We start from the raw sequence: 23260 nt of genomic DNA, 5'->3' as shown, positions 1-23260 counted from the left end.
TTTATAAATCAAACAGTTTTAATGACTTTATGATTATTATTATGATAATTCATCATGTGATTAATATAAGATAGGGATTTGCCTGTGACTGGTAAACACCAACCGCATCACGAGTGTGTTTCACATCAGATTCCTGGATGATTCTGGAAAGCTAGGGTTTATGGTAATGATTGCTTTATATTGAAAACACTGCGCTCCATGACAACCGGGGCTTTGGGACGGGGGTTTGTGGAGGGAAACATGGACGTAAACACACACACACACACTCACCAGACGGACTAAAGCACTACAGTAAACTGTTGAATGAGGGAAGTTTTTATTTATATATGAAGGCTACAATCTTCCACCGCAAGCCAGACCAGCTGGAGACGTCACAAATGCTCCTTCAGGCTGGAAGATCTGGAAGAAATTCTGCTTCGCCCAACGACCGCAATACAACGGCACTTATGGAAGCAATTGTGGCGTTTTTGGGTCACACTGGGAACGAGCGGATGGATCCCAAAGACCCACACTGACTCAATGTGTGTGTGTGTGTGTGTGTGTGTGTGTGTGTGTGTGTGTGTGTGTGTAGACCTCCACTGACTGACTCACGTCGGGATCAAAGTGAATGTTAAAAATATTTGGGCCTGTAGATTTTTAGGAAAACAATACATCTTAAAATAACACACTCTTGCAAGTTTATAGTCCATATCGCTCAATAGTTCATTTATCTACCGACAACAAGGTAAAAAATGAGTCATTTCTGTCAGTTTTTAATTCACATCTGATTATCACATTTCAAACTGAGATCTTACAAAAAACTGAAGTGTTTCATTTTGTCTGTTGTCATTTTAAAAAGTGAACACCTGTGATATTTTATTCATTATTAGCTTTTCATTAAACTCGCAAAGCCCTCATGCAGTTCCTTAACAATTCCTTAACGCCAGAAATGATGATTTTTTAGATGAACCTGAGAGATTTCTTAAAGTTTCCGGTCCTGGATATGAAAAATAAAAACATTCTCAATAAACCTGGATGATTTTAGATTCAGCGATGAATCATTTCAGAATGTTTGTAATAAAGCGGCTCTGTAAGTTATTATGAGCTGTACTCTGAGAAAGATCTGGAGAAATGAACATTTAATGTCATTTTAAAGTTGCACGTTTGTTATAGTTGAATGACGTCTGGAATGAAGTTCCTCCCAGACGCTTTACTCGTCGCCTGTGTGTCTCTCATCTTCCTCGATGCAGCGACGCTCGTCAATCTCAGAGATCTGCTGGAATATGAACAGTATGCTGGAGGAGCCCCGGGGCCCAACGGAGGAACGCCAGATCTGTGACCTATTAAGACTGTTTTATAAACTCATCAGGGGAGGAGAAACAAACGCCTTATTAAATCAAGACGTCAGCTGTAGCGCATTAAGCATGAAGAGTTTCTCTGAAATCATTCTGAACAAACCCCGAGTATTAAAACAGCACTGCATGTGCTCCATTTGACTTGGGCTGCTAAGCAACCATCCAGGAACCCCTAGGAAGTACATAGCAACACATAATAACCAGAGAGAACACTTAAGCAGCCAAGAACTCTGGGACACACCCTAGAAACACCCGTTAACACCCTGGCAACCACCCAGGAAACACTAGAAACTACGTAGCAACCACTTCCAAAAAAACCCCACTGTAAATGACATAGCAACACCCTGGCAACCACTCAGGAATCACTAGAAACTACGTAGCAACCACTCCCCAAAAAAACACTGTAAATTACATAGCAACACCCTAGCAACCACCCAGGAAACACTAGAAACTACGTAGCAACCACTCCCCAAAAAAACACTGTAAATTACATAGCAACACCCTAGCAACCACCCAGGAAACACTAGAAACCATGTAGCAACCAATCCCCAAAAAAACACTGTAAATTACATAGCAACACCCTAGCAACCACCCAGGAAACACTAGAAAATACGTAGCAACTACCTCCCCCCCCAAAAAAAAACCTGTAAATTACATAGCAACACCCTAGCAACCACCCAGGAAACACTAGAAAATACGTAGCACCCCCCCCAAAAAAACACTGTAAATTACATAGCAACACCCTAGCAACCACCCAGGAAACACTAGAAACTAAGTAGCAACCCCCCTCCAAAAAACACTGTAAATTACATAGCAACACTCTGGCAACCACCCAGGTAACACTAGAAATGATGTAGCAACCCCCCCCCCAAACTAACACTGTAAAATACATAGCAACACCCTAGCAACCACCCAAGAAACACTAGAAAATACATAGCACCCCCCCCCCCCAAAAAACACTGTAAATTACATAGCAACACCCTAGCAACCACCCAGGTAACACTAGAAACTAAGTAGCAACCCCCCCCCCCAAAAAAAAACACTGTAAATTACATAGCAACACCCTAGCAACCACCCAGGAAACACTAGAAACTAAGTAGCAACCCCCCTCCAAAAAACACTGTAAATTACATAGCAACACTCTGGCAACCACCCAGGTAACACTAGAAATGATGTAGCAACCCCCCCCCCAAACTAACACTGTAAAATACATAGCAACACCCTAGCAACCACCCAAGAAACACTAGAAAATACATAGCACCCCCCCCCCCCAAAAAAAACACTGTAAATTACATAGCAACACCCTAGCAACCACCCAGGAAACACTAGAAACTAAGTAGCAACCCCCTCCAAAAAACACTGTAAATTACATAGCAACACTCTGGCAACCACCCAGGTAACACTAGAAAATACATAGCACCCCCCCCCAAAAAAAACACTGTAAATTACATAGCAACACTCTGGCAACCACCCAGGTAACACTAGAAATGATGTAGCAAAACCCCCCCCCCCAAACTAACACTGTAAAATACATAGCAACACCCTAGCAACCACCCAAGAAACACTAGAAAATACATAGCACCCCCCCCCCAAAAAAAACACTGTAAATTACATAGCAACACCCTAGCAACCACCCAGGAAACACTAGAAACTAAGTAGCAACCCCCCTCCAAAAAACACTGTAAATTACATAGCAACACTCTGGCAACCACCCAGGTAACACTAGAAATGATGTAGCAACCCCCCCCCCCAAACTAACACTGTAAAATACATAGCAACACCCTAGCAACCACCCAAGAAACACTAGAAAATACATAGCACCCCCCCCAAAAAAAACAATGTAAATTACATAGCAACACCCTAGCAACCACCCAGGAAACACTAGAAACTATGTAGCAACCCCCCCCCCAAAAAAAACACTGTAAATTACATAGCAACACCTTAGCAACCACCCAGGAAACTCTAGAAACTAAGTAGCAACCCCCCCCACACTATTTGTTTTTTTATTGTAGTATAGAGTACTGAATTGAGCACTCTGTCGTATCTTCTTACGCGTGAACTTTAAAGCAAATACATATGATAAACTTTCCTGACGAGTTAAAAATAAAGCATTAAGGTGAAGGGAGAAATGTTGAAGAAGTGGAGGGAACATGCTCCACTGCCTGCAGCACATCAAAAGCCCTTCAGACGAGGTGAAGCGTGTCGGAGCAGCTCTGATGGATGATGTCTGTCTGTGAGCGGGTGAGACAGTAATGAAGGGCGTCTCTCGAGTCTCTCTCCCTCCTTGGGCCTCCGTGTGTCAAACACTCAGTAACTGATGAACTGCGATCCACACACTACTGCTCTTTTCCCTCCAGATTTTCACACATTTATCTGTGCTTTCTGTCTGGCACAAATGTTCTGTCTCTTAATGTCCCAGCCATATAAAACTCCCTTAATACATGAAATTAAATGTGGAAAGTTTGGATTAAAAAGTGCCAATGTACCACTGTTGTACCAGATGTTACAATCATTTTATATTTGCTCACAGGTTCTTGAGTCAAAAGATAAGTCTATTTAAAAGGCTATTTTCATTTCAGACCTTAACATTTGATCTAGAAATTAAAACAATCATAATAAAAAAAAATCATATTTAAAAATATATACAATTATATTGAATAATTTATTTATCATATTTATAATTTAAATAATTGTATAAAATAAATTAATAAATAATTAGATTAAAATATACAAATACATTGAATAATTATTTTATAATAATGTTTATGATTTAGATAATTATATAAAAATAAATTAAATTAATAAAATTATATAAAATAATGAAATGTATACAATTATACTGTTTATTATAATATTTATATAAAATGAATTAAATGAATAAAATTATATATAGTTTTAATAAAATTATATGATTATATTTAATATTTTTTTATAATCATTTTCAATCAACAACAGCATAAAAATATAGCAATTATGTGATTGCAACTTAATTCTGAATGTCACATAAGGAATATTTCAAAAGACTCATAAAATTAATTTAAACTAGATATAGATTTATAGACGTATATATGAAGGAAATAATTAAGTCAGCACATGTTCTCCTCACTTACACACTTGACATTAATTACTTCACCATCAGCACTGATTAGCCGAAGCACAGTCAGTCAGCTGAACTGAATGCAGTTTTTCCTCGTGTACGGAGCTGAATTCGGCCGTCCTGTGTTCTGAGAGTGTGTCCAGTATTGGGCAGCTGTTGACAGGACACTGATCGTATCTGCTGGAGTCTGAAGGGCGGCTCTGTGCTCACAGAAGCTCAGCTCATATCACAGATATCCAACACCACACTGCCAGGATTAAACATGTCATATTTCAGAGGCGTGTGCCATGAAGCAGAGCTGAGAAATGAAGGGCTTTATATGATATGAGACTCAGAAGGTGTGTGTGTGTGTGTGTGTGTGGAGGTCATTCAGGTGCAGACACTATAGGGACCAAAATGTTATACATTTATATGCATGCATTTAGAAGATTTAGCTTCTCTAAAGTGATTCACAATTGCATGCAAGGAAAACATGTTATTAGTTTGCTGTCACAAAAGCTAAAGGAATAGTGAAAAATGAACATGTGCTGTAAATGTACTCACCCTCAGTTCATCTGAGATTAGGATGAGTTTGTGTCTTCATCAGGTTTGGAGAAATGTAGCATTGCATCAGTGTCTCATCAATGGATGCTCTGCAGTGAATGGGTGCCGTCAAATTGAGAGTCCAAACAGCTGATAAAAACATCACATCACATGGACTGGAGTGCTGTGGATTATTGTGATGTTTTTATCAGACTCTCATTCTGACGGCACCCATTCACTGCAGAGCATCCATTGGCGAGACACCGATGCAATGCTACATTTTAATAAACCTGATGAAGAAATAAAGTCATCCTGATCTGGAATGAGCACATTTGAATTTTTGGATGAACTCTTTTAAAGCGTGAACGTTTAACCAATGCATTTTGTGCATGCAATTTTGCACGTCTGAAAGAGTCAAGTGTTGATCATCACGGACTTTCTAAGATCTCGTCGGATGCTTTGTTTCTAATCTGCTGTATTTATGGGGAAATCACTGTTTAGATTTGTTGCTCTTTATTATGAGTTCAAAGGGAATGAACAGTTTGAAATGTTTCCTGAAGCTCTTTTATCTGCTTTAATGATGATATGATGAATCCAGCTGCTCTCGGCTTCATCCAGAACAAACATGAATCATCTCAGCGAAACCAAAAAAACAAACCGTTCGTTCATACAATATTATTCCCATATATGTGTGTGTGTGTGTGTGTGTGTGTGTGTGTTTGTTTGTGTGTGTGTGTGTGTGTGTCTGTGTTTGTGTGTGTGACCAAAAGAGACAAAAAAGTAAAATAATAATAATAATAAATTCTGGCCAGAATATATTTTAAATATATTTTGTAAACAATGAGGTTAATTTAAAAATATTTTTGAAATAGAAAATATCTTTCCACATTCATATAGGAAAATATATTCCAAAATGTATTTCAGGGGCAAAAAAATAAAATAAAAAGTAAAATAAAAAAATAAAACTTAAAGTAGCCTTCATTTGTTTAATGCAAATGTGGATGGAATAATGATTTATAATCATTTATTATTTTTTATTTGTTATATGTTCATGTGCATTAGACAACAAATAGTTTTTCTTCAAATGTGAAATGTGAATGTATTTTCTTTGACTGAAAGTATATGGAGGCAAAAATGAAGTTGTAAATGCATTAAAAATATTTTAAACAAGTTAAACAAAGAATGTCTAGAAATTTTGCTGGTAGAAAATATATATTATATATTTCAGCAATTATCTTTGCTATATTTTCAAAAATATTTCTTTTCTTTCTTGGCATATGGGAAGAAATTCAAGTGCATTACTATTTTGGTGCTTCATAAGAGCTGTCTGGTCTCTCTGATGAAGTCAGTGATGCACACGGAGCTGGACCTCCCACACCAGGACCCCTGCAGCTTTCGGGTCACTCTCGGGTTACACACTGCAGCAAAATGCCACAGAAGAGGAACATGAGCTTCAAACACAGGCCAATCTGGAGAGCAGAGAGTTAATGTGCTGCATCTGTTCCTTAGCAAACTTCAGGCACTGATCCGGACGCCTCGAGGGTCCTGCAGTGAAGTCACTGATGAGAATTATTTCTAAATATTATAACGAAATATTTTGTTTATTTTATTAGTCCTGTTTATTGTATTGCATTATTATAAAACAGTGATGCACAGAAATATATAGGAAAATTTATATTTAAAAATGATATATATTATAAATATATATAAAATTAAATTACTTTTCTTTTTTTTTTTGGTGCATCACAATTTTGAAATACTGACAGGCTTTAATTTTGGCAACTAAAAATATTAAGCAAAAAATAAATGTTCAGTTTTGGCCTAAATGGTATAAACACAGTTTGCATAGGGCACCAACTCTCGGGGGGGCATCATCCCATTTGCTAAAAAAAAATTGTTCTATATTAATATTTACATATACATATAAAATAGAAATCTAAACATTCATAATGTATATCTATATCTATGCATCAATTTCAGTTAGCTACGTTCATAATCCTGTGAAACTTTTTTGACTGTAGATGATAGTAACGTGTTTTAATTTCACCAACAACGCATTTGACTTAATATTCAAGTTTTCATGGCTTAAAATATATCATATATAAACAATGATGCAATAATGATTGGTTAATTAATAATAATCATATGGTTTTATTGAATAAAACTGTTAAAACAATGTAATACAAAATAAACTTTTTGCATTATTACAAATGCATGCAAAGGTCACCAATTTTTTATTTTTGGCCAATTCTACAGCTTCTTTAATGTCTTCAACAAAAACTTGTGGACATCACAACCTTACCAAAATGAACCCGGGTTTTATCGTAGTAAAACTGCTTTATTTTATTTAATAAATAATACAATTTAAATACTATTTATTTATTTACTTTTATATTTTATTAAAGTTCTATTTTTTTTTTTTTTTAAAGACTGGGCACAACAATTCTATTCTACTTTGGCCCTGCACTTGATTAAATAATTGAGGTGAAAGGTTGAAAGTCTTCTGTAAATCAGTGTATTTCTCTCTCAGGACATTCCTGTGCTGGCGGGGGCCAGAGAACAGCACTGATCATGTTTCATCTCCAGGAGAGAGAAGATGTGAGACATGTGAAGAACACACACACACACACACACATGTGTGTGTCAGTATCTGTGACCCGCAGATCTTCACACACAGACCTGATAAACCCTGTCCAACATCTCAAACATCTGAGCACATCTGCTGTTACACACCTGGGAGAAATTACAAAACACCCCTCAAAAAATATATTCTAAAATTCTATAAATATTCTATTCTATAATCTTTTTTATTTTTAGGATGAATATTTTCAGTCGCTAAAATTGAACAATTTGTAAAATAAGTATTTGTAAAAAAAATATTACGTTTTCCATCACAAATTTTTTTTTTATAAAAAATTCTGACACTCGCAAACACACTATTTTGACATTGGTGCAACAAAATATTGTAAATATTGTAAAAACCTTTTTTTTTTTTACTAAAAAAAATGTGAATAAAAAAATTAGCATGCATACAGTTTTGAAATAGTAATGAACTGAAATTTCAGCAACTAAAAAAAAAAAAATATATATATATATATATATTTTTTTTTTTCAGACGAATATTTTCGGTTGCCAAAATTCCATTGCATCACCATTTTGAACTCAATAATATTCAGCTGAAATTATAAAAAAGAAAATACTATTTTTTTTATAAACTATTTTCTATTTATTTTATTTTTTTGCCATGCACTTTTTTGAATAGTGATTGCACTGAAATTTTGTCAATAAAAATCGCATTTTTTACATCCCTATTTTTAAATAGGAAAATAATTAATGCAGACATATTTTAGCGGTTTCCAAAATTTTGAGCATCACTATTTTGAAAACACCAATACAGGTTTAGTTCCTTTATCTTGAGCTATTCCATCCTCAAATGACACTAAAGCTTTAACACACACAGTGTTTCCTTCAGTGTTTCTTTCTCATTATTTGTTAAAGTTTACTTGCGGTATCTGAGTAAAACTTGTTTCAAAGTAAATTCCACACTAAATCTTTTACAATGTAGTTTAGTTTACACAGACGAGCTGTCCTGATCCAATCACAGCTCAGAGCTTTAATATAAAACACTGACGAGGTCCTGCAGAGAAAACCTCATTAAAACATCCTCGTCCTCATCAAAGCTGGACAGACGACTTCATCCTGCTCTGTGTTTGTGCTCCGCATGAGACGCAGTGATTAAAGAGAGAAAACAGAGACAGACAAACAGCATTGAACCACATCAAACCTCCTGCTGCTGGAGATCTGAGCTCTTCTGATGGACACCAGCCAGAGACTCAATTCAGCACACCATTTGAAGATTAGACAATTTAAGTCACACAATTGTGATGCAAAGTGCATTAAAGCTGCTGTAGGGAACTTTTGTAAAAATATATTTTTTACATATTTGTTAAACCTGTCATTATGTCCTGACAGTAGAATATGAGACAGATAATCTGTGTAAAAATCAAGCTCCTCTGGCTCCTCCCAGTGCTCCTATTGCCATTTACAGAAAGTAATCCGCTCCCGGTAAGAAATCAACCAATCAGAGCTGCGGTCCGTAACTTTGTTTGTGTTCAAAATGTAGAAAAATGTATATAATAAGCGAGTACACCATGAATCCATTTTCCAAACCGTGTTTTTAGCTTGTCCTGAATCACTAGGGTGCACCTATAATAAGTGTTTATATTCGGACTATTTTAGATTGCTTTGGGGTACCGCGGCGGAGTAACCCAGTACCTTTGTGATTCTTAATAGACATAAACAGAGAGAAGTAGTTCCGGCTACGATGTTCTTCCGCAAGACGCAAGCAGTTCTGTTTATTAACCGCGAGAGCGTCAAAAGTTCCCTACCGCAGCTTTAAAAGAACAACTCGAGCAAAAATTAACATTTTTCTGTTATGCCAAAAATCATTAGGATATTACAGTTTTTCTCAATCGGTTTGGTACATTTCTTCAAACTCAGGTAACAGCTCTCAAAACAGCAAACTAAACACACTCTTATGCTGCTGAAACCATGCATTGCTAAGAACTTCATTTGAGCAACTGAGACTTGTCATGGCCCTTTTTGTTTTTGTTCTCTTGTTGGTCTGATTGCTTCTATTGTTCACATTTGTAAGTTGCTTTGGATAAAAGCGTCTGCTAAATGATTAAATGTAAAAATCACCCTTACCTAACCCCACCCCTAAACCTACCATCACTATGACGTCAGGCAATCAGGTATCATGGTCTAAAAACACCCTGATCTGGAAACTGAATGTAAAGACTGGAAGACACTTTATATATTTCACAGATATATCTGCAAACATTATATCAATGTTCCTCATGTGTTGAGTGTCAGACCGCATTAATAATATGTCTAGATATTATTCAGATGCAGATGATCTGCTCCAGGGTTAAAGGTTCTGACAGTGATGCTCTGGCGCCCTCGTGTGGTGCGAGAGTGAAGTACACTTAAAAAGCCGCACCACTTTTTCTTAAAGACTGCATTATTTCATATTGTGACAAATTAATTTAAAATTATAAAAGTGTTGCACTACAGCACATGGTTTGACATGGCATATCAAAACACCCATTGTGAGGCAGAACCAAGTGAATTTAATAATAATTAAACAATTATTTTAAGTATTTTATTGCAAATTTTTTTTATATATATAAAAAATATATTTGTATTAAAATTGCTTGAAGTTTTTGTTCGTTGCCAATATATGCTTTATGCAATTTGCTTGAAACCAAGGAATGGTGCCCAGTTAAAGCACCTAAAATAGCTTTCTCAATGTTCGTTGTATTGAAGAGGAGATCCTGTAGATGGCGCTAAAGCTCCTCTGACACATGCATCTCATCAAACCACAGCCATACAAAGAAAATGCATTTGCTATAATAATGAATCAGTCTGTAGTTGTAGTCACAGAGCTATTTAAGTGGCGTTCCGAGATGGAAATAAAATCTGGATAAACAAGTTTCGCAAGAACAGCAAATTCTCTGCAAACTCGGAATTTTTAAATAGCATGTATACTAAATTATATAATAATTAAAATGTAAAACAATAATGCATGTACATATTTTTGTTGCATGTTTAATATTATACAATTTCTTTTTTATTCATATTTTTTTCAAATTATTATTTTATTGCCATTATTTGCACTGTTTTTGCCATTTAGAAAAATATACAAAAATACTTATTTTGAAATGTAATGAGTGAATGAGTGACAAGACAGGAACATTTTAACATGGTTTTACTTTTACTAGATGTAAGAGTTGTCACAGACCTCAGAATCTGTAAATCTGAACTAATTACTCTAGAGTTAATGAAGGAGTTTAGCTAAAGCCATTGATTAGAGTCTCCAGGTGTGTGTGGTTGAGTTTAATCCAGGAATAAAGATGATTAATCCTCCAGTGTGTGTTTGCAGCAGGGTTTTAATAGCCTCTCATATCTGATATCAAACTGTAGCATGTCCTTATAAATTATGCATGTGTGTAAATTGCAGATGTCTGATTACGGATTTACAGAATTAGAGTTTTATGAGCTGTTTTCTCTGAATATATATAGGACTATTTAGCGTTAACTTTTTTTTTATAAATATCTCATTATGAGAAGCCATCTGGAGTGACAGGAGTTTTTTTTTTTTTTTGCTTACCCAGTTCTGTTTAATTGCTATTTAGAATTATTTCGAATATTTTATTTTTTCTATTAATCATAGATTTATTTTATTTTTTATCACTGATGAATATTTAATTTAATCTTTTTAAAATTAAATAAAATTAGTATTGACAATAATAATAATTAATCTTAAACATTTACTAATAAATTGTTTTAATCAAATGCTGTATTTGCATGCAGTATATTAAATGATGTTAACAAAAAATGCAAACTTATTGAAAAGTGTGAAGGACTTTATTGTTAGTTCTTAGTTCTTAGTTCCATTTAATAATAAAATTCTGATTTTAATATTATAGTTAAATGTTGAAATTAATTTAGGTTAAGTTTTATGTTATTTGTTTTGGACTCAAAGCACAGCATTAATTACATATAATTAATGTAATAAATAATAATAAAAAAATAATTATAATAAAGTGCATTATTATTTATTATTAAATTACTATATTATTATTATTATTTTAACTTATAATAATTAATTTAAAACTAATTTATTATAGAGCTATTTTACATTGTTAGTTCATGTTAACTAATGTACAATCTTATTGTGAATTTTTATTTTTTTCCCCAGTGTTGATTTCTTTATTGGACTGAAATGCATGTGCTGTCTGCTTCAGGTCTGCTGTGTTCAGCTCTGAATGGACTCTGATTGCTTTCTCTTCTCTGTAATCTAACTCTATTGTTGCGTGACTGTGTGTGCTTGTATTAGGATTGAATGAATGTTTTTCAAATGCAAATAAGACCTTTATGAACAAACGCAATGGCGCCGAGAAGGACGCAAACGTTCTGTTAAGAGCAAAGAAATGATTGGTAGAGTATGACATTCATTGAGATAAAAACTTAATAGCTATTTGAAAAAATCTGGAATCTGAGGGAGCAAAGAAAATCTAAATATAGAGAAAATAATCTTTAAAGTTGTCCAAATTAAATCATAGCAATGCATAATAAAATATCTTCATGGAACATGATCTTTACTTAATATCCTATTGATTTTTGGCATAAAAGAAAAATCTATAATTTTGACCCATACAATGTATCGCTTTCAATTCAAGCTCTGTGTTTGTGTGTGTGTGTGTGTGTGTGTGTGTGATGGGCCCCTCAGTCACATGACCTCTCTTCATCTCTGTGGCAATTACCATCATCCTCATCAGTGTAGTTAAATCAGTCCTGGGCCGCCGAAAACCAGGTGAAACCAGCTGAAATAAACCCATAAGTCTTATTCAGCTTAAAATCCACAATGTATACATCTTTTTTTTTAAACTACAAGGTAAGAAAGAGTAGCTTGATCTGTGTGCGTGTATATGTACAAAACCTCCCTTCAGAAACATCCTCAAAAGTAAAAATGTTGTAAAAAGTTTTTGAAAGTAAGATTTCTCTTCAAGGTTTTGGCTTTAGGTTAGTGGGGATGATTATGTGTTGAATAATTTAAAAGAAGCATAAAAATCAATAGCAATGATAAAGTGCTACCGACAAGCACTTTACTAAACATCATAAATAATCTAAAGCAAATGCATGACTGATATCAGTATATTCTGTTTTCTGATTGATCCATGCTTCTGTTTGAGAGTTTGAGAGCGGTAAGATTTTTAAAAAGAAGTCTCTTTTGCTCACCATGGCTCCATTTATATTGTTAAAAATACAGTAAAAGCAGTAATATTGCGAAATATTATTTCAATTTAAAATAGCAGTTTTATATTTGAATTTATTTTAATATTTAATTTATTTCTGTGATGCGCTGTTGAATTTTCACCATCATTCCTCCAGTCTTCAGTGTCACATGATCTTAAGAAATCATTCTAATATGATGATTTACTGCATTTATTTGATCAAAAATATAGTTAAAAAATGTAAAAAAAATTATTATATTTTAAAACAGCTGTTTTCACTATGAATATATTTTAAAATGTATTTTATTTTTGAGATCAAAGATGTATTTTCAGCATCATTATTCCAGTCTTCAGAAATCATTCTAACATGCTGATTTACTGCTCAAAAAACATTTCTGATTATTAACGATAAAAATTGATTAATCAGTGTTTAATATTTTGTTTTGCTGTCCTAACTTCAGACTAAATATAGTATAAACTTATTCAAGCGAACAAAGTTATCAAATAATCTTTCATCAGTTTATTACAATTATCAGTAAAACTTGCATGGTTGCCTAAAATTGAGTTAAATTAACTCTTTAGCAAGTTAATGTTTTTATTAAATATTCACTGAATGCACAAATAATTGCATTAATTAAATCAACCAAAAAACTAAACATGATGTCATGAAGTTGATTTGGAAATCAAGTTGTATTGACAAATCATGGAAAAGATTTTTCCTTTAAATAGAAGAGCATTCCTCTGCAGTAGAAGTCTTTTGTAACATTATGAATGTCTTTACTGTCACTTTTGTTAATATTCACAGTCTTAACTGAAATATTTAATGTTTGCACAATGAAAACGGCAGATTGTGTGAGTATTATTGAAAAAACTTTACATTTAATTGTAATAAAGCAAGTCGAAACAAGGCCTTTGGCTTATTTGTTATGTCAAATTAACATGTTTGGTGTTTTTGAGCTACTCTTTTGCAGAAATGAAAAGCAAACATGGTCTCTGGCATCTACAGGTTTATACTGCTGTAAATGCATTGAGAAAGATACATATATACATTCATCCTCCAGCCAAGACATATTAATCACTTCCCTGTAATGTACCAGTGCCAAAAGCCTTTTTCATTTATTTTATTTCTCCAGCCATAAAAGATTCAGACGCTGGGCTCTTCTCAGGGTCTGTATTAAACAGATCATTCATATCCGTCTCTATTTTCTCATTGAATCTGCTGCTGTGGCTCTTTTCTTTGGCTGCTTGTTATAATGGGGTTTAATTTAATTTAATTTAATTTAATTTAATTTAATTTAATTTAATTTAATTTAATTTAATTTAATTTAATTTAATTTAATTTAATTTAATTTAATTTAATTTAATTTAATTTAATTTAAAAAATATTTAATATCAGATTTATTTCAAATACCAAAAATTTAAATATATATAAAAAAAATGAGATTAAATAACAATAACAGTTGTCACTTAGAAATCTCTAGTAAACTTCATGAATAATTACAAGGAAATGGAAAGTAACACTGAATTTAACATGAAATTTTGAAAAGTAGAAAGACTGCAAAAGTATTTCTCGCAAAACTTTACTTACACAGCTTTGAAAAAATATATTTTTTATAATGATAGCTGAATGGCACAATTTGATTATTCACCACGTTATATTATTTGCTTTAAAAAAATATAAAAAAAATATTTACTTTCATTGTGATATTATTATTTTTTGATTTATATTTTTAGTAATTTTTAAAAAGGTAAACACCACATACATATTTATCCAAAGTAACTTTATACATTTTGTTTATTCATCATTTTATATACTTTATTTTGCAACTGGCATGTTATTTCAGTTTTACTAACAAATAATCTTAGTTTTATTGGCAACTTGGATAAATCATCTTTTACACTGAAGGCTGAGCAGCATAATCTGTTTATTCATCACTTTATATTATTTTTATTTTACTTTTAGTTAACTTGTTATTTGTTAGTTTAAGATTTATTTTTAGTGTTTGTTATGCAAATTTGTTATGTTTAGCTTTAGATTTACATTTATTTTAATACTTCAATGTTTTATTTTAATCAAATTTTTACTTTTTTAAATGTAAAAAACACTTATTTATTCAATGTTGCACAAACTACTGCAATTTGTTTACTAGCATGTGATTTCAGTTTATAAACGTTTGCATTAATTTTTTTTTTTTTTTTTTGTGGAAAGTCTGAAATATAATTTTCTTGTAAAACTTACTCTTATATTATTTGTTTTATTGATAACTTTGAAAAATATTTTTTTACAATGAATTCTAAACAGCCCAATCTTCCTCTATATTGATGATATTTTGCAGAAAGCAAAAGAGAAAGAATGCAAATTAAAAGGCACACACTCAGCACACACACACACACACACACTCAGCAGCACACACACACACACACACACACCTGTCATCTCTATGTGGCCTCAGAGAGAATGCTGGGATTGTTTGACAGAACGCTGCCAGAACCCAAATGCATAATTACCGCCTTCTTTCTGACGACCCAATTAGCACAGTGAGCTCCAAAGGCCTTTAGACTCGCTCTGTTTGGCCGAAGAAAGAAGCACAGCTTTCTTAAAAATCACAGACCCAGAAAGGCTTTGACAGCTTGATGTCACAGGAACAACTTTAGAAAAACAAAAGCAACGTCCTAGATTTGTGATGCGACAAAAAAACCACTTGTTTCTATCCTGTTCTTTACACAGTTTATCACTTTGCTTCACAACTGTTACTTTAGGATTATCTATGCACTAATTATTTATATTCTTTTGAATTGGTGTTTATTGGTTTTTAATGCTGTGTTTTTTTACACGCGAAACATGAACACATGTTATATTGCACACTGTAAACACAATCAAAGCTTCAAAAAAGCACGAAAAACGTAAACACTATCTACATGCTGCAACTTGATGCAATTTTTTTATTCATAACTTTATATGCTTTGCTTTGCAACTGGCTTTATTATATTATATGTAACTTGGTTTATCTCTCTCTGTAGATCACTGGCAGGTGGTTCATCTTCTGTGGCATTCTGGGAGATGTTGGCATTTGGAAAAGTCACCAGAATTTACCTGTTGACCCTCAGCAGGAATCGCTCAGATTTCCTCTCCGTGTGATTCCAGCCGCTTTGGATTAACAGATTTCAGTCACAGAGAGATTCATAAACTCCACGTTTGATCCGGCTGAACATCAGCATGCTGAGCCGATCATAACACACACACACACACACACACACACACACTCTTTCAAAATAACTAGATTAACCTAATGCCTAATAGAAAACTTTTTGCATATTTAGAAGTGCAACAAAAGCATTATTTATTAAACTGTTTTCCAAAAGAGGTCATGCATGTAAAGTAAAGTTTTGCAAAAATGTAGTAAAATCTCACTTGTTGTGAATATTGTCAAATTGCTTGTTCTGTCCCTTATTCCTCATGTGGCTTTGGATAAAAGCATCTGCTATAAGAATAAATGTAAGTAAACATGAAATCGAGCTCAGTTACATTATTAATCCTAGAGTTATTCTGATTGATGCATTATTATTGCAAAGAAAAAAACGGCTTTGTCGTCATTAATCAAAATTAAATGACATTCACACAGTGCTATTTATGGTTTTTATTAAAGTTGCTAGATTTTTAATTTTAAAGTAGTAATTTTGTTGTGTTTTGTAATTTTTTTTATCTATATTTAATTTGTGTTTAATTAGTTTTAGTTATTCTAGTACTTTATCTTAAATGATTGGATTGAATGATCTGTAAATGACCAAACTGAAAAAAATAAAAAATAATAAAATAATAAAAAATAAACCAAATGAAAATTTTAAGTTGCCTTGGCAAAACTAGCTCAAAAAAAAATAAATAAAAAATTAATGGGTTTTTGTAAATATATTGAATTAGATTTTATTTTAACATTTACCTTTTTTTGTAATTTAGTTTTTAATGTTTATTTCAGCTTGAGCTTTTTTAGTACGTCATTTTAAACTAAATAAAAATTAGCAACTAAATTAAACATGTTTATTAAATATTTTAATATATTATTATATTTTACAATGCAACTTTGTCACAAAATCAATTTTTTTTAGTTCATCCATACACTGTAGAAATTAAACAATTATTGGAGAATGTTTCAAAAGAAAATACCATTTCAGTTTTGTAACTAAATTTCATGTTTAATTCAATGCCATTTCTTTGTAACCATTTGTGAACTTTACAAGCAGTTTCTAAGTATTGCCGCGTTTCCACCGAAATTACCCGGAACATTTTTACCAGGAACTTTTTTTCCCAGGAACTTTTTTCCCCCCAGACCTGTTGCTTTCTGCGTTTCCACCGCGGTGTAAAGTACCGGGAAGATTAGGCAAATAGACTGGTGACGTAGGTCTGCGCGCGTTTCTCAATACAAAGTACTGCTGATTTGTTTGTTTTTTTAAAGTATGCTGATTTTGGACGTGCATCCTCGGTAGTTAGTTCAGACTTTGTGCATTTGACTCGGGAGTGTGATGTCCGCGACGACGCAAGTCCGGTAAATCTATAAACAGCAGCGTACTTGATAACTTCAGTCAGCTCGTCTTGGCTACTGCAATTTTCCTATTTACAATAAAACGAAATAGGATATAAAATACCACTGCCTCCTTTGGTTTTCATTTAAGCATAATAACAGCTGCAGAAATGTACTTAGTTCAGGGATATGTGTATATGCAGCCATTACAATGAAACGAAATATTATATAAATTTGCCTTTTTTATTTTCATTTTAACATATAGATAAATTGAATACAGACCAAAGAAAACCTGTTAGATTTACCCCGCAGCTGAATTATATGTTATGTTTAACCACTAAAGACACATCAGAGCCAGCGGCACATATCAGAAGGTCTAGCCGATTTGAGGCTGCATCTCGGCGGATACATGAGGACTGAGCTCTCGCTGATCGAGTGGAGCTCACCGTCGCAGAGATCGGCGAAACACATTTTTTAAATAGGCACGGTCTTTATAAATAAACCATAGATTTGAGTTTTAAACAACTACATTCTCGCCTGAAATACTTTTAAAATTACATTTCATGACACAATAACAGAAATATTTGAAAATGATCCAAATAAATGGTGGTTGAACTCAACCAATGCTGCGTGAACTCAGATCGCTTTGGCTACTGCAATTTTCCCCTCAGTACATTTACAATAAAACGAAATAGGATATAAAATACCACTGCCTCCTTTCGTTTTCATTTAAACATAATAACAGCTGCAGAAATGTACTTAGTTCAGGGATAAGTGTAACGTTATATACAGCCATTACAATGAAACGAAATATTATATAGACTTGCCTTTTTTATTTTCATTTTAACATATAGATAAATTGAATACAGACCAAAGAAAACCTGTTAGATTTACCCCGCAGCTGAATTATATGTTATGTTTAACCACTAAAGACACATCAGAGCCAGCGGCACATATCAGAAGGTCTATCCAAGGTGAGGCTGCCTCTGGGCGGATAGATGATCACTGAGCTCTCGCTGATCGTGTGGAGCTCACCGTCTCAGAGATCGGCGAAACACATTTTTAAATAGGCGCTGTCTTTATAAATAAACAACAGATTTGAGTTTTAAACAACTACATTCTCGCCTGAAATACTTTTAAAATTACATTTCATGACACAATAACAGTAATATTTTGAAAATGTTGATCCGAATAAATGGTGGTTGAACTCAACCAATGCTGCGTCAACTCAACCAATCAGGATGTTTAGCGCCAAAGTCCCGCCCCCGAAAGTTCCTGAACTTTAAAAAAGTACCACCTCGCCAGCAGGGACTTTCTGGGGCGCATTTTTTTACCCGGAACTTTATTTAGTTCCTGGTTCCTGCGGTGGAAACACACCAAGTACCGGACCAAGTCCCTAGTTCCTGGGTAAAGTTCCTGCGGTGGAAACGCGGCTTAAGTAAATCCTACCTTTTTTTTTTCAGTGCATGCTACTAAATAATATTATGCAATTGCTAAATAACTAGTTAATCTGGAACACTTGCTTTTCTTGATGCAGTTAATTCCAACCTTACATTTTCCCCTCATTGCATATCCTACTTTACTCTGAAAGTAAAATAGTTTGGCTTCACATCAAAATGATCAGACAGACTTACACTGGCAGCAGCTCAGTCATGATGTAATCAAAAAGTTTGGTGTGTTTCCATTTGTAGAAAACTCCTGTGTTACTGTATTAAACCTGTCGGTCAAATAAACAGGAGAATGTAACTCGTTCATCTTTATGTGTGATGCTGTATGTTAGCGGGGTCAAGTTGGTTTTGTTTTCGATATTCGTGACACATTCAGCGGTAAACGCCAATAACTCCAAAACGAATTGCCCTAAAGAAATCTAAGCAGTGTGACCGCCAAAAGGGCAAAGCTGATCATGTTTCACATCCTTCTTTTTCTATATTTTCCCTCGATATAATAAGCACGGCACCGTGCAAGCCGTGGCAATGTGCAAAAAGCCGGGAGAGAACGCTCTCAGCAGAGCCTTCAGTTAGGGACCGTGGGGAAAGTGCAAACTTTCTTCGTTTTTTGCTATAGCTCAGTAGGTGTTTTTGTAATAGCTTTTTAGATAAAGGGCATATAGACATGAAACCAGTGTCAATCAATAGTGGGGGACAGTGGACATTTTTAACAACCTTTCTTTTTAACACTACTGGTAGAAAAAGGAATTGCATGTCCAAAATTAACCTTCTTTTTGTAATAACTTTCTACAGAAGGAAGATAGAGAGATGAAACCAGTGTCAATCAATAGAGGGAGAGAGTGGACATTTTTCACATCCTTTCATTTTACCCCAAGTGGCTGATAAGGGAATTGCATGTCCAAATTTAACCACCTTTTTGTAATAACTTTCTACAGCAGGGACACAGAGACATGAAACCAGTGTCAATGAATAGAGGGCGACAGTTGTCATTTTTCACAACCTTTCATTTTACCCCTACTGGTAAAAACGGTAATTGCATGTCCAAAATTAACCTTCGTTTTGTAATAACTTTCTACAGCAAAGAGACAGATACATGAAACCAGTTTCAATCAATAGTGGGAGACAGTGGACCTTTTTCACAACCTTTCTTTTTACCCCTACTGGTAAAAAAGGGAATTGCACGTCCAAAATGAACCTTCTTTTTGTAATAACTTTCTACAGCAGGGAGACAGAGACATGAAACCACTGTCAATCAATAGAGAGGGGACAGTGGACATTTTTCACAACCTTTTTTTTTTTTTACCCCCTACTGGTAAAAAAGGGAATTGCATGTCCAAAATTAACCTTCTTTTTGTAATAACTTTCTACAGCAGGGAGACAGAGACATAAAACCACTGTCAATCAATAGAGGGGGAGAGTTGACATTTTTCACAACCTTTCTTTTTACCCCTACTGGTAAAAAAGGGAATTGCATGTCCAAAATAAACCTTCTTTTTGTAATTACTTTCTACAGCAGTGAGACAGACACATGAAACCAGTGTCAATCAGTAGAGGGAGAGAGTGGACATTTTTCACAACCCTGAATTTTACCCCTACTGGTAGAAAAGGGAATTCCATGTCCAAAATTAACCTTCTTTTTGTAATAACTTTCTACAGCAGGGAGACAGAGACATGAAACCACTGTCAATCAATAGAAGGGGACAGTGGACATTTTTCACAACCTTTCTTTTTACCCCTACTGGTAGAAAAGGGAATTGCATGTCCAAAATTGACATTCTTTTTGTAATAACTTTCTACAGCAGGGAGACATAGACATGAAACCAGTGTCAATCAATAGCGGGAGAGAGTGGACATTTTTCACAACCTTTCATTTTACTCCAAGTGGCTGATTAGGGAACTGCATGTCCAAAATTATCATTCTTTTTGTAATAACTTTCTACAGCAGGGAGACAGAGACATGAAACCACTGTTAATCAATAGAGGGGGAGAGTGGACATTTTTCACAACCTTTCTTTTTACCCCTACTGGTAGAAAAGGGAATTGCATGTCCAAAATTTACATTCTTTTTGTAATAACTTTCTACAGCAGGGAGACAGAAACATGAAACCACTGTCAATCAATAGAGGGGGACAGTGGACATTTTTCACAACCTTTGTTTTTACCCCCTACTGGTAAAAAAGGGAATTGCATGTCCAAAATTAACCTTCTTTTTGTAATAACTTTCTACAGCAGGGAGACAGAGACATGAAACCAGTGTCAATCAATAGAGGGAGAGAGTGGACATTTTTCACAACCTTTCATCTTACCCCAAGTGGCTGATTAGGGAACTGCATGTCCAAAATTATCATTCTTTTTGTAATAACTTTCTACAGCAGGGAGACAGAGACATAAAACCACTGTCAATCAATAGAGGGGGAGAGTTGACATTTTTCACAACCTTTCTTTTTACCCCTACTGGTAAAAAAGGGAATTGCATGTCCAAAATAAATCTTCTTTTTGTAATAACTTTCTACAGCAGTGAGACAGAGACATGAAACCAGTGTCAATCAGTAGAGAGAGAGTGGACATTTTTCAAAACCTTTCTTTTTACCCCTACTGGTAAAAAAGGGAATTGCATGTCCAAATTTAGCCTCCTTTTTGTAATAACTTTTTACAGCAGGGAAAGAGACATGAAACCAGTGTCAATCAGTAGAGAGACAGAGTGGACATTTTTCACAACCTTTCATTTTACCCCAAGTGGCTGATTAGGGAACTGCATGTCTAAAATTTACCTTTTTCTAATAACTTTCTAAAGCAGTGAGACAGAGACATGAAACCATTGTCAATCAATATAGGGGGACAGTGGACATTTTTCACAACCTTTATTTTTACCCCTACTGGTAAAAAAAGGAATTGCATGTCCGAAATGAACCTTCTTTTTGTAATAACTTTCTACAGCAGGGAGTCAGAGACATGAAACCACTGTCAATCAATAGAGGGGGAAAGTGGACATTTTTCACAACCTTTCTTTTTACCCCTACTGGTAAAAAAAGGAATTGCATGTCCAAAATGAACCTTCTTTTTGTAATAACTTTCGACAGCAGGGAGACATAGACATGAAACCAGTGTCAATCAATAGAGGGAGAGAGTGGACATTTTTCACAACCTTTAATTTTACCCCCTAGTGGCTGATTAGGGAATTGTATGTCCAAAATTTAACTTCTTTTTGTAATAACTTTCTACAGCAGTGAGACAGATACACGAAACCAGTGTCAATCAGTAGAGAGAGAGAGTGGACATTTTTCACAACCTTTAATTTTACCCCTACTGGTAGAAAAGGGAATTGCATGTCCAAAATTAACCTTCTATTTGTAATAACTTTCTACAGCAAGGAGACAGTGACATGAAACCAGTGTCAATCAGTAGAGAGAGAGAGTGGACATTTTTCACAACCTTTCTTTTTACCCCTACTGGTAAAAAAGGGAATTGCATGTCCAAAATTAGCCTCCTTTTTGTAATAACTTTCTACAGCAGTGAGACAGAGACATGAAACCAGTGTCAATCAATAGAGGGGGACAGTGGACATTTTTCACAACCTTTCTTTTTACCCCTACTGGTAGAAAAGGGAATTGCATGTCCAAAATTGACATTCTTTTTGTAATAACTTTCTACAGCAGGGAGACATAGACATGAAACCAGTGTCAATCAATAGAGGGAGAGGGTGGACATTTTTCACAACCTTTAATTTTACCCCAAGTGGCTGATTAGGGAACTGCATGTCCAAAATTAACCTTCTTTTTGTAATAACTTTCTACAGCAGTGAGACAGAGACATGAAACCAGTGTCAATCAATAGAGGGGGACAGTGGACATTTTTCACAACCTTTCTTTTTACCCCTACTGGTAGAAAAAGGAATTGCATGTCCACAATTTACATTCTTTTTGTAATAACTTTCTACAGCGGGGAGATATAGACACGAAACCAGTGTCAATCAATAGAGGGGGAGAGTGGACATTTTTCTCATCCTTTCGTTTTACCCCAAGTGGCTTATTAGGGAATTGCATGTCCAAAATTATTCTTATTTTTGTAATAACTTTCTACAGCAGGGAGACAGAGACATGAAACCACTGTCAATCAATAGAGGGAGAGAGTGGACATTTTTCACAACCTTTAATTTTAACCCCTAGTGGCTGATTAGGGAATTGTATGTCCAAAATTAACCTTCTTTTGTAATAACTTTCTACAGCAGTGAGACAGATACATGAACCAGTGTCAATCAAGTAGAGAGAGAGAGTGGACATTTTTCACAACCTTTCATTTTACCCCAAGTGGCTGATTAGGGAACTGCATGTCTAAAATTTACCTTTTTCTAAATAACTTTCTAAGCAGTGAGACAGAGACATGTAAACCCAGTGTCAATATCAATAGAGAGGGACTAGTGGACATCTTTCACACCTTTCTTTTTTACCCCTCTGGTAGAAAAGGGACATTGCAATGTCCAAAAATTGACTTTCTTTTTGTAATAACTTTCTACAGCAGTGAGACAGAGACATGAAACCAGTGT

General features: G+C 34.4%; 1 pseudogene; it reads right to left on the bottom strand.

Annotated features, from left to right (window-relative positions):
* Positions 1-6267: 6267 nt before the first annotated feature.
* Positions 6268-23260, bottom strand: part of LOC113040097 (leucine-rich repeat and immunoglobulin-like domain-containing nogo receptor-interacting protein 3) — a 55962-nt pseudogene continuing 38969 nt past the window's right edge.

The sequence above is a fragment of the Carassius auratus genome, chromosome 2 (assembly GCF_003368295.1).
Source record: "Carassius auratus strain Wakin chromosome 2, ASM336829v1, whole genome shotgun sequence".
NCBI classification, from domain to species: Eukaryota; Metazoa; Chordata; class Actinopteri; order Cypriniformes; family Cyprinidae; genus Carassius; species Carassius auratus.
The sequence above is the reverse complement of the archived record's forward strand: the minus strand, read 5'-3'. Positions and strand labels throughout refer to the sequence as shown.